Consider the following 13421-nt stretch of genomic DNA (forward strand, 5'->3'; position numbering starts at 1 on the left):
TACTAACTGAGCCACAAACTAGAGTAGATAAGGATAGCTGTCATCCGTGGGCGGTGTACCAACCGCATCTCCAGCTAACAACTCGGTGACATAAATACACAATGGTCACCCTGGCATATCGCGAGTGGAGCTCGATATCTCAACACTCCCCCTCGAGCTCAATCCCAAATCCTGCACACCAAGCAGGTCTCTGAACTTGCGCAGCTTCTCTGCGCCCAATGCTTTCGTGAATATGTCAGCTACTTGATCCTCTGTGCTGACATAAACTAGACCAATAAGACCTAGTAAAACCTTCTCCCGCACATAGTGATAATGCCCCTCAATGTGCTTTGTTCTAGCATGAAAGACTGGGTTCTTTGCCAAATGTATACTGCTCATGTTGTCACAATAAATGACAACCGGCCCATCTGTAAACTGATGCATATCATAAAGTAGCTTATGCAACCAAGCTACCTCACATGCAGCCATTGCTGCACCCTTGTACTCAGCCTCTGTGCTCGACAAGGCAACTATAGGCTGTTTCTTGCTGCTCCAAGTGACTGCAGCACTCCCAAAAGAGAACACATATCCACTGGTAGATCGTCTATCTGAAATGCTACCAGCCCAATCAGCATCAGTGTATCCATGCAACTGTATCTGAACCCCAGCCTCATAAAATAGTCCATACTGCAATGTGGACTTCACATACCTGAGTATACGTCTAGCCGCATCCAAATGCGGTTTCCTTGGAGCCTGCATAAACTGACCTACCAACCCAACAGCATAGCTCAAATCTGGCTTGGTAATAGTCATGTAAATTAAACTTCCTACTATGCGTCTGTACATAGTAGGGTCCTCCAGAAGCTCACCTGCATCTGCACTCAGCTTCACATTTTGCTCCAAAGGAACTAAAATAGGCTTACAGCCTGTCATCCCATATTTGGACAGCATGTCCAATCCATACTGCCTTTGCAAGAGCTGTGTCCCACTTGGTGATCTAATCACCTCAATGCCCAAGAAATAACGCAGCTCTCCCAAATCCTTCATCTCAAACTTCTGCCTCAATAGCATTTCCACATGAAGGATAGCTTCATCACTATCACCTGTGATGATCAAATCATCAACATAAATGACCAGCAGCATAATCCCTTTCTCTGTTTTTCTCACATAGAGTGAGAAATCTGCCTTGGAAATCTAAAAGCCAATAGTGACAAGATACTGTCCTATCTTGTCAGACCATGCTCTAGGTGCTTGCTTCAAGCCATACAAGGCTTTCTTCAACCTGCAAACAAACTCGGGATGAATAGCATGAACATAACCTGCTGGCTGCTCCATAAAGACCTCCTCTTGCAAATCACCATGCAAGAAGGCATTCTTTACTGTTTCTTTTTCAACCATAGCTTTGAAAGCTTTGAAGTGCCCAAACACTTCACTTTTCTTTTTCATAAAATACACCCACAGTTTTCTGCTGAAGTCATCAATAAATGTGACAAAATAGTGACAGCCTCCAATAGATGCAGCTTTTGTAGTCGACACCTTGGAGTGGATTAATTCCAATGGCTTTTTACTCTCTTGAACATGCCTAGGAAAAGGTTTCCTTGCCTGTTTCCCAAATTGACAGGCTTCACAAACCTTGTGCATTTCTGCAACCTTGAATTTTGGTAATCCTGCAACAATATTTTGGGCTTGCATTGATTTAAGTCGCTGTATATTAACATGACCAATGCGTTTGTGCCAGATATCAATATCTGCAACTACACCGGTCCCATGTGCAAACATTGCTGCACTCAATTCAGGCATGTCTACATCCAACGTAAACATCCTGCCCTTCTTCTTTCCTTTTGCTATCAAGTGACCATTATTTTTCATATCCTCAACAAAGCATCCATGAGGATTAAATCTGACCTGCAAGCCCTGCTCAACCATCTGACCAACGGAAACTAGGTTCTTGGTGATGTTTGGGACATGAAATACATCAGACAAGTATTTCTTTTTCCCATCCTGCATAGACAAAGGAATTTTGCCAATCTGCACAATAGGATGTGCAGTATCATCACCAGTCTCCACAAATCCTGGCTTTTCCATTTTCCTTGCATCTTGCATCCATTCTGCATGACCTGTCATGTGGTTTGATGCACCTGAGTCAACATACCACACATCATTTTGTTCTTCTGCACTTGTCACAGAATTGGTCATATGCTGCACCATAAATAGATGCTCATTTCTGTCATCACCCTGCCTGCTAGAAGATGCATAATTGCCTTGCTGCAATTTTCCATTCATAATGTCATTCTGCTTTTTGTAGCAGTCCTTAGCCATATGACCCATTTTGCCACAATAGTAGCATTCAACATTGCTGTTTGCATTTTGGCTTCTCTGCCATCCACCACGGCCTCTTTGGCTCCCCCTGCCTCTAGAGTTACCACGTCCTCCTGCATAGGACTGGTTTTCTTGCATTTGCTGCATATTCTGATTTCTACCACGGCCTGCAGATCGGCCTCCTCTACCTCTACCTCTACCTGTGCTAGCATTTGAGTAGAAGACAGTTTCTTTTGAAGTTCCTGCTGAAGAAGATGCACCCCCATTTCTCTGCTCTTCAAAAATTAGAAGAGCAATCAGCTCCTCAAAATCAACAAATTTTTCACGGACGGCAATGGATGTCCAGAACTGTGCATAATCCTTTCCTAGACCATTCAAGGTCACAGAAACCAAATCATCATCATCCACTGGGAAGCAAGTGCATCTGCAATTTTCTTCACTTTCATGTGGTAGTCATTTATGCTCAAATTTTCTCTCTGCACATTGTGCAACTCCTGTTTGAGTTGCATTTTCTTGGCTTGCGTATTTGTGCTGTACATTTTTGCCAAAGTATCCCATGCCTCCTTTGGCGTATTTGCATCTTGAATATGCACAATCATGGAGTCCGAAATACTGATAGACAGCCAGTACATAACTTTCCTGGCTCTCTCATGCCATCCTTTAAATGCCTGCATTTCCTGTTGACTGGGAACATTAGGAAGAACAGGTTCTTCTTCATTTCCTGTAATGAATTCCCAATAGCCTTTTCCCATCAAGAAATTCGTCATTCTAAACTTCCATGCCTGGAAGTTGTTCTTGTCAAGCTTTTCAGTGACAATCTGTGAAAGAGAATCAGATGCCATTACAGAACACTGCAAAACATTCTGTCACTGCAAAGAACACAGCTTTTGCCTCACACGGGTAGATCTGCAAAACTGACGAAAGTGGTATTTCACTAGACAGTCACTTCCTAGTGACGATTTTGCATCAGCAGGCAACAGGCATGAATCTGCAACCCCCAATATCTCTGCACACAGGCATACGATGCAATTTCTATGGCAACTTTCCATCGACTAGCTGTGCAGTGGTCGCACAGCAAAAACAGGGCCTTTTTTTGAGTGCCTGCAAAGAACTTCCGCCTTCAAAACGGGCCTCGAAACGGCCTCAATTCACAAAAATAAAGTCACTAAGGGCTTTGCCCTTATCCCGCAGCATATACTACGCTCTCGCCACACCGCGAAGGGCGTCTCAATCTGAGACAGTGCACTCTTGCACTTCTGTCTGTGCTACCTGTAGAGATTTGCTCCCAAACTCGAAATAGGAAAGCAACACTGGTCCTCTTACCAGGACACCACGAACTTGGCTTGCTTTCTTGAGCTCCTTACCACGAACAAGGCTCTGATACCATGTGAAGATAGTGGGAGAGAGGGAAGGAGTCTCACTTGCGGCTTTCTCACATGCACAAATGGGGGAATACACACAAAGGTGGAGGCTGAAAATAGTTTTCCTCTTCTTAGTTGTGTAAGCCAAAAGAACTCTAGTACAAAGAAATGGAAGAACCCTATATATGGGTCTCAAACCAAACTCAACTAACTAAGGTGGCATACTAACTGAGCCACAAACTAGAGTAGATAAGGATAGCTGTCATCCAGCTATTATTCGTGGGCGGTGTACCAACCGCATCTCCAGCTAACAACTCGGTGACATAAATACACAACGGTCACCCTGGCATATCACGAGTGGAGCTCGATATCTCAACAAGATGTACATCCACGCAAGATTTGGTCTCCAACTGATTTGGTTTGTGCCACGTAGAAGGTATAATGCATACATTTTTATAATCCCTACTAGCATGACTAAACCCTAAACCCTAAACCCTGAACCCTAAAACTTCACACGGCTCTTAGGCTACCCTAGACGTACATCCACGCAAGATTTGGTCTCCAAACAACTGATTTGGTTTACGCCATGTGGAAGGTATAATGCATACATTTTTACAATCCCTACTAGCACGACTAAACCCTAAACCCTAAACCCTGAACCCTAAATCCTAAACCCTGTTGGGGATGAAACTTCACACGGCTCTTAGGCTACCCTAGACGTACATCCATGCAAGATTTGGTCTCCAACTGATTTGGTATGCGCCACATGGAAGGTATAATGCATACATTTTTACAATCCCTACTAGCACGACTAAACCTTAAACCCTAAACCCTGAACCCTAAATCCTAAACCCTGTTGGGGATGAAACTTCACATGGCTCTTAGGCTACCCTAGACATACATCCACACAAGATTTGGTCTCCAACTGATTTGGTTTGCGCCACGTGGAAGGTATAATGCATACATTTTTGCAAGCACCTTTTCAATGCTTAATGTTTACAATTACGACACACGGCATTATTTTTAAAATACATTATGTATTAGATGTGTGAATTGAGATATTTGAAATTCTCTTAATTTCAAATACGCACATGGGGATGAAACTTCGCACGGCTCTTAGGTTTAGTGTAATAATTGCAAGCATTGATATATACGAAATTCAATATGATATTCAAAATGATAAAGTTGGAACTTGAACACTTTTTCAATGCTTAATGTTTACAATTACTTCACATGGCATTCTTTTTTAAATACCTTATGTATTAGATGTGTGAATTGAGATATTCGAAATTCAAAATCATACTCCTAATTTTAAATGTTTATGTTAGATTTGAACAAACTATAAACTGAGATAAACAAAGTGTGAAGAACATCATGAAAGTACGAAAATGCTCATACATCATAAAAGTAAGAACAATATCATGAAAGTACCAAAATGAATCTGTACATCATCATCATCATCGTGCAGAAGTGCATCCCTAAACAAGAAATGTGTGAAGCCTAAACAATCATCCTGAATCAGAATCTGATAACTCCACATATGATCCTCTAGTGGAACGCTGACGTGGCTCTTGTATGGCCCGCTGTCCAACCGTCTGCTGTGTGCCCTCAGGCAAAGCCGGATCAAATGGGCCAGCCTCATCACCTGCATGAGATGGGCCAGCCTCATCCTGATGAAGAGGAGGGCATGCTGCACATGCCACCATTGCCATCTCTGCCTCCCTCGCCTCCTCTATGTATGCGTGTCTCAGCTCCCATAGCCGTGCATCTGCGAATACTCGTGCCTCAAATCCAGCGTGAGTAATCGTCTCTACATGTAGAAGACGCTGGTCTCGGCCCCTCCCAAGCTGCTGCTCCACCCACTGCTGCAATGATGTCTGCAGCTCTGCCTCTCGCTCAATACGGCGTGCCTCCTCTGTTCGTGCCTCGTCACCTGGCATGAAATCACCATATGAAAAGTGTCGTGGAATGCACGCTGTAACCACCGATGTATCAGCACCCTCCTGCATCAACAACACTCTCTGTGCCTCCTCCGTGTAGTGCTCTATCAAGACTACGTGGGCGAATGGATCAATGGCCTGACGATGACTAGGGCCACACTGGGGTCGATCCTATGGCGAGATGGATCACGATTAATATGCCTCAACTGCAAAATATAGTGCTCCGCACGATGGTATGCTATGCGTGTCCGAATCCTCTGCTCCTCCAAATCTTTCTGCAACAGTCGTACACGAGACTCCATCTCCTGACACAATAGATGTGCCTGCAATGCAAACATGTCGCGTACATGGTGAGAATTAACAAAAAAACTTCAGTTCAAAACATGCTACAAAAAAATAAACTAACATAATCAAAATAACTAACCTCATCCCTAGACTCGGCCAACAATGCCTCCAACTCTGCAATCCGTGTGTCTCGAGCCTCCAACTCATGCTGAGGTGGTGTAGATGTGGGAGGCTCCATCGATGATCGAGGTGGAATCAAAAGTGATCTCGATAGGGCGGAGACCATGTACTGCAAGGATGATGCCACTGAATGAACATCCCCCCTAATCTATCCTCCAACAGCTCGCAATGCCGGTGCAGGGATGGTGTGCAACTCTGGTGCCTCGCGTCGATGCCAAACACCTGCAATTTGACGCTCCCGATGCCCCATCCATCCATGTCCCGCTCCTGATCTTGGACGGGTACTAAGGTAGTCTACCCGATGACCAAGCACAAACTCAGCGTATAGCTGCATGGCAAATGACCTGGCTATCTGCTGACGGTTGTGAGGCAATCGACCACCATTCGCAGCGAGATATCTCGGATAAATGTGTGCTGCTATGATGGGGTGCCTACAACATAAAATATGGAAGGGGAGCCCTGATCGTGGTCGCATCGCCTAAGTGTGACCATCCTAAAACATATCCTCTAAGGCCTGCCTGTGATGTGACTCACGCTCAAACAACTGTCGAATGGCTCTCCAATCCAAGCCATCACCAGTGATCTCTGCCTCAGCCTGTGCCTGAAAGCTATCCACAACGTCCTCAACTGTGTCCAATCGACCCAGAGCCTCAATAACTGAATCTAGACTCGCAACCAAGTGAGGGGATGCCCTAGCATCCTGCAGTGCCCTCATCTCAGCTCTCAGAATCTCTATCTGCATACGAATAGTGGTGCCAGAACCTGTGCGCTGGCTAGCGCATGCACAAAAAAAACACATGGAAATTAATATTCTATTTGGGTAATGAAAATAATATTCTATTCAATATGACTTATAATCTATTTACGTAATGAAAACTATTTGTACGTACTCCTTGATGAGGTAGGATGTCGTTGGGATCATCCTATGCACCTACCGGTAGATGGGCCAAATGTGTGGCTCAATATTATTAAAAATTCTTAATTTTGATTAAAATTTTTTCAAACTCTAGTTGTTGCATTTTTAAACTTGGATGTCTCAAATATTTTTTCCTTATATGTTTTCCTTTTTTTACTTTTTATAAAATATGAAACTTTTCGACATGTGGTGTAAGGACCACATTGTCCACTTATGGCCCCTATACTAAGGACAGATAGTGGAGAGGTTTGGTTAATAAGAACTTCTTTGAATGCTTTACTGCCTTGGGTTTGCAATAGATATGGAGGAGATAGAAGGATACCTAATACATTACTTTGAACGATACACAAGCAAGGCGCATCTAGTATTTCTCGGACTACACATTAAAAGAGAGAGCGGGTTGACACTACAGACCTTTTAAAGCGAGAACTTTGAGAAAATAATTAGGCCTTTTCAATATTATCTATTTTGGTTGGGCAATCCACCTCAACTAGTGGCCATTCCTATAGATCATCACTTGGTTCCCATGCTTGGGGAGAGAGGAGACCTTTGGACAATCATAAATTACGTATGTGTTTTCGATGCGCTGGTGCATTTAGAAGATCCAATTAGCCATACGCTTATGCATCTAACCACTCTAGTGTTGGGGTCTTTGCCCATGTGGTGTGGTGTTTTAGGGATAATGCCCATGTGGTGTTTTATACAGCCTACTTACTCTACCTAAATTATGAAACAACTCTTAACCAACTATATAATCTATAATATTCCACATAAAAGATGATTTTTTAAAAGATGGTTTTGAAGACTAAAATTTAAACGTTTTTTTATTTAAATAAAAATAGCACCAATTTCAAAAATAACATAAAACCTACTTTAATCTCTCTTTTTCTTGTTTTCTTGTTTTCTTGTTTTTAATACATGATTTTCTTATTTTAACAAAATTCTTATTTTCTTGTTCTTGATACATGATTTCTAAAAACAAAATTTAAACGTTATATTAAATTCAAAACTTTAGTAATTTGTAAACTTCAGTTATAAAATTTTTGTAATAGATTATTTTAAAAAACAAATTATATACTTTTTGACATTTAAATAAAAACTTCACTAACTTAAACTCTTATTTTCTTTTTTTTAAAAGATCATTTTTAAAAATAAAATTTAAACATTTTTTATTTAAATATAAATAACACTAATAAAAAAATATCTTTAATCTCTTTTTTTTAAAAGATGATTTCAAAAAACAAAATATATACATTTTCAGGCTTTAAATAAAAAATTACGTAATTCTAAAAATAATTAAAAAAACTTTAAAATTCATTTCAAATTTAGAAATATTTTATAATTATTCCTATAAACTAAAATTTAAACGTTTCTCTGATTTCAAAAATAACTTTAATCTCTTTTTTTAAAAAGATGATTTTAAAAACAAAATATTTACATTTTCACATTTTAAATAAAAAATTACGTAATTCCAAAAATAATTTAAAAAAACTTTAAAATGCATTTCAAATTTAGAAATATTTTATAATTATTCCTATAAACTAAGATTTAAATGTTTTTTTATTTCAATAAAAATAGCTCTAATTTAAAAAAATAACTTTAATCTCTCTTTTTCCAAAGATGATTTTTAAAAACCTAATTTTTACATTTTCACATTTTAAATAAAAAATTTAAATGCATTTGAAATTTGAAATATTTTATAATTATTCCTATGAACTAAAATTTAAACGTTTTTTTATTTAAATAAAAATAGCTCTAATTTAAAAAATAACTTTAATCTCTTTTTTTTCAAAGATGATTTTAAAAAACAGAATTTTTACATTTTCACATTTTGAATAAAAAATGTCGTAATTCAAAATTTAAAAAAAAACTTTAAAATGCATTTCAAATTTAAAAATATTTTAAAATTATTCCTGTGAACTAAAATTTAAACGTTTTTTTATTTAAATAAAAATAGCTCTAATTTAAAAATAACTTTAATCTCTTTATTTTCAAAGATGATTTTAAAAAACAATAATTTTTACATTTTCACATTTTAAATTAAAAATGTCGTAATTCAAAAATTTAAAAAAAATTTACAAATGCATTTGAAATTTAGAAATATTTTATAATTATTCCTATGAACGTTTTTTTATTTAATAAAAATAGCTCTGATTTTAAAAAACAAAAAATTTTCATTTTCACATTTTAAATAAAAAATGTCGTTATTCAAAAATTTCAAAAAAACTTTAAGATGCATTTGAAATTTAGAAAATTTTTATAATTATTCCTATAAACTAAAATTTAAATAAATTTTAGCAAAAAAAAAAATGCTACATAAAAAAAACCCTACCTGGACTCTCCCGCTCCGTCCATCTCCGTCGCTGTCCGTCGGTCGCTCTCCGTCGCTGGCGCAATTCCGTCGACGTCCCGCAAATCCGAAATCGGTCGATGAGGAGGAGCTCGATCGAGGTATGCAGAATGAGGGGGGTCGCTCTCCTTTTATAAGAAAATTTAGGGTTTCCCTACCTCGATCGAGGTATTTCACATGCAACATACATATCCCTCCATCATACCTCGATCGAGGTATAGACATGCCACGATACCTCGATCGAGGTATTTTGACATGCCCATACATCTCGGTACATGTACCTCGATCGAGGTATAGACATGCCACGATACCTCGATCGAGATATGTCGGCAGCAGCCTTATGCCACATGTCTCAATTGACGTATTCGACATGCGGCCAAGTCATCGGTCCAGCATACCTCGATCGAGGTATGTCAGCTGCCCTGTCGGATGGCACATACCTCGATCGAGGTATAGCTGGACATGCCACGTTACCTCAATCGAGGTGTAGCTGGATTGCCACGATACCTCGAACGAGGTAGATGTGGCATGTATAGGTGGCTTGCCAGCAAACCTCGATCGAGGTATAGGCTCGGTCTGGTGAAAAAAGCCCAGCACCTCGATCGAGGTATTGGCTTGGCTCGGTTGTCCTCGTGTGTGATTTTCATTGGAACTAATACCTTGATCGAGGTATTGCAGACCGAAGCAAAACCTTTGTATTTTCACTCGAGCGGGTGTCACACTCACTCGAAAGTGGTCTGTAAGTGGACACCCTTAGCTTGCTACCACCCATCTATTGAAAGAGACTGTACACCTACTCAATTGCTCTATTACTACTTGATGTTGAGAGTTCACGCTCAACATCATCTGATCATGTGTACATAGCACCATCATGTGATCATATGTGCATAGCACTAACCCAATAGAGTGCTATAAAGGAAAGGGTTAGATCCCCTAACCCCAACCCTAAATGGGTTTGTATATATTCTATTTTTTCAACTAAATCTAGTGTATAGTTAGTCATTTGTGGTGTGCTCTCTAGCTGTGCCCTCTCTCCTCATCTCCACTCTTCTCCTCTCCCCTCTTCATATTTTGTCATGGTATCAGAGCATGGTTTTGCCTTCTGCTAAGTTGCCATCCTTCTTGTGAGAGTGATTCAGAGATTGAGTGTTCCATTCACTTTCGTAGAGTGAGAAAAATTCCGTCCATTTCATGAGATATTTCCATTCATCTCCTTTGAGAGTTTGTGAGAGATTTTTGGGAGTGATTTTCATCTTTGAGAGAAAGAAATTAAAATATGCCTTCTTTCCTTTGAGAGTATTCTCTATGTGAGAGAGAATAGAGAGGTGTTCTAAGTGAGAGACTTAGTGACACATCATCATTGAGCACCATTTGCACTCCTTTTTCCCCTCCACTTAGATCAAGTCGCATCTCTTCATCCATGAAGAATTTGAGGGTACTCCAAAAAGGAAAGTCGCTCATTTTTTTATGCTCTACGTGCTTGTCACATCACGCATACATTTTGGTGCAAGTTACACTCACATTTTATTCTCGCTGACAAAGCCACTTCCTACACGTACATCAACCTCTACATCGACGCATCTAACCCAGTACTTAAAAAGAACAAAAGAAAAGGAATTATTTGCTGTTCTTTCATCGTTCGATGGTTGGTATAGATCTAGATCAGAGTAGACTAGATTGCCATAGAGGGGACGCTTTAAATTTCCCCAAGTTGCCAATCGAAGCCATGCCCGAAATTCTCGACTAGTACCTACTCGGAGTCAGTCCATACGCTCACATACGGTTTCACATCTTACATTACCCAAAACTTTACATTCATCAGTTCAGTGAGTAGACTTCAGAGTGTTCAGTGGCATTATAGATTGTTTCAGTGAGCAGATAGCACCAGATTTGATTTCACACACACATGCCACCATTATAAAGCCTACACGGCTATTTTCGGGCATTGTGCACATCATTTCCGCATTGTAAAGCCTCTTGGCTATTCCCAGCATCATTGGCCACAAGCCTTGTAACAAATCAGATTTTATATATTGTAGTTCTTCATCGACAGTTTAGATTCCACTTGGCACAGTTAGTGTATTTGCAGTTGATTCATACAAAGATTTTCACGACACTTTTGAGTACATTTCTTGCACCATGTCTTCGACTAGCAACCTCAATCTGGAGGCATCTACTAAGTTAGACAACTCCAATTATGGTACATGGAAATACTGAACGGAGACCATTCTTGTACTTCAGGAGAAATGGGAATATGTCGATGGGTCTACACCTAGACCATTGGACAATCCAGTAGCGGTAGCTCTACTCCACCTATTGTCACAACACCACTAGTAGCAGCGGGATCTACAATGGCATCTATAGCTACACTAATAGTTTTTGCACCTGTAGCAGATCTTGCCATTGCCCGAGCTCCAGGCATAATGGGATAAGAAAGACAAGTATGCCTATCATCTCATCAAGCAGAATGTGCAAGATGTCAAGCTAGGACAGCTCAACACAATCAAGACATCAAAAGAAGCATGGGATATGTTCACAGCTCTCTACGAGTCAAAGAACACTTCAAGGATTCTCACCTTGAGAAACCAGATCAACCAGAGTTTTCACAATAGTAGTGAAACCAGTCATGCTTATGTACTCCGGATAAAAGACTACAACAATCAACTCACAGTAGGCAGGAGAGACTATGGACCTCGTAGAAATGGTTCAAGTAATTCTGAATGGGCTAGGAGAGGGATACGAGAATCTAGTCCAGAGTATTGCCATCCAACGGCAAATTCTAACATTGGAAGAACTTCAGTCAGTCCTACTTGGTGAAGAACTCATGACTCAAGCCATCCAAGCACAAAAAGGCATTCTAATGATCAGGCATTCATAGCTTCAAACAAAAGTAGAGACAGAGGAAGAGGCAGAGGTAGAGGTAGAGGTACATCATATCAGAGAAGTGGTAATCATCATCAACAACAGAGTCATCAGCAAAGTCAGAATCAGCATCAGCATCATCCTCAGCAACATCAAAATCAACAAATAGGAATGATACTTAAATAGAACGCTAGCTACAGTACTAGAAAAGCATGCCATGTCAGCTCAACCGCAACAGATGCCACTATCTGCAAAATGGCACAAGAGATATGGTCATGTGAATTTTAAGTACTTGTTAGACCTCAAGAATCAGAATATGGCAATTGGGATTCCGAAGCTACAGTTTCTTGGAAAACTTTGCAAAGCATACTGCTTCGACAAACAAAAGAGAACCAACTTTGGCAGAAGTACCTCTCGTGCACGAGGTATTCTTGATTTGATTCATATAGATGTATGGGGTTATGCCCAGATGCGCAGCATCAATGGTTCACTTTACTACTTGACTTTCATCGATGATTACAGCGGCAGATATTGTTGGGTCTACTTTCTAAAAGAGAAATCTGAAGTGTTTTCCAGATTTCAAGAATTCAAAGCCATGGTAGAAAACCAGATAGGCAGAAAGATCAAGGTCATGAGATCAGATCGAGGAGGTGAATACATGTCTTTAACATTCATGAACTTTTGCAAAAATCACGGAATTCGAAGACAATTCACATATGCAGATACTCCTCAGCAGAATGCAAGAGCTGAAAGGAAGAATGGGACTTTAGCAGACAGTGCTAGAGTAATGCTTAGTGAAAAGCATCTTTCGAATCAGTATTGGGTAGAAGCAATAGCCACTGTGAACTACTTGCTTAATCGGCTTCCTACCGAATCGACACAAGGTATGAGTCCTTATGAAGCATTCACTGGACATAAGCCACACATTGGGCATCTCCATATATTTGGTTGCATAGCATATGCCCACATACATGATGATCATCATAGGGAATTGGATGCAAAATCACACAAATGCATCATGGTTGGCTATAGTGAAGAAAGCAAAGCATACAAATTGTATGATCCCATCAACTGCAAGGTCATTATCTCCAAAGATGTAATCTTTGACGAGGAATCAGAATGGAAAACCTTCATTATGCCAGGAAGGGTTCTAATGAGAGCGCAAGTATATCCCAAATTCAAGATCTCACCCACCAGGTTGCAGCCCCAAAACCACCCCTTAAATAGTT

General features: G+C 40.0%; 1 pseudogene; it reads right to left on the reverse strand.

The window, feature by feature from the left end:
* Positions 1-5837: 5837 nt before the first annotated feature.
* LOC147894970 (uncharacterized) lies at positions 5838-6539 on the reverse strand (annotated as a pseudogene).
* Between the last annotated feature and the right edge of the window lie 6882 nt (positions 6540-13421).

Source organism: Dipteris shenzhenensis, chromosome 13 (assembly GCF_047967505.1).
Source record: "Dipteris shenzhenensis isolate YYH24624 ecotype China chromosome 13, Dip_SZ_1.0, whole genome shotgun sequence".
In the NCBI taxonomy this organism is placed as follows: Eukaryota; Viridiplantae; Streptophyta; class Polypodiopsida; order Gleicheniales; family Dipteridaceae; genus Dipteris; species Dipteris shenzhenensis.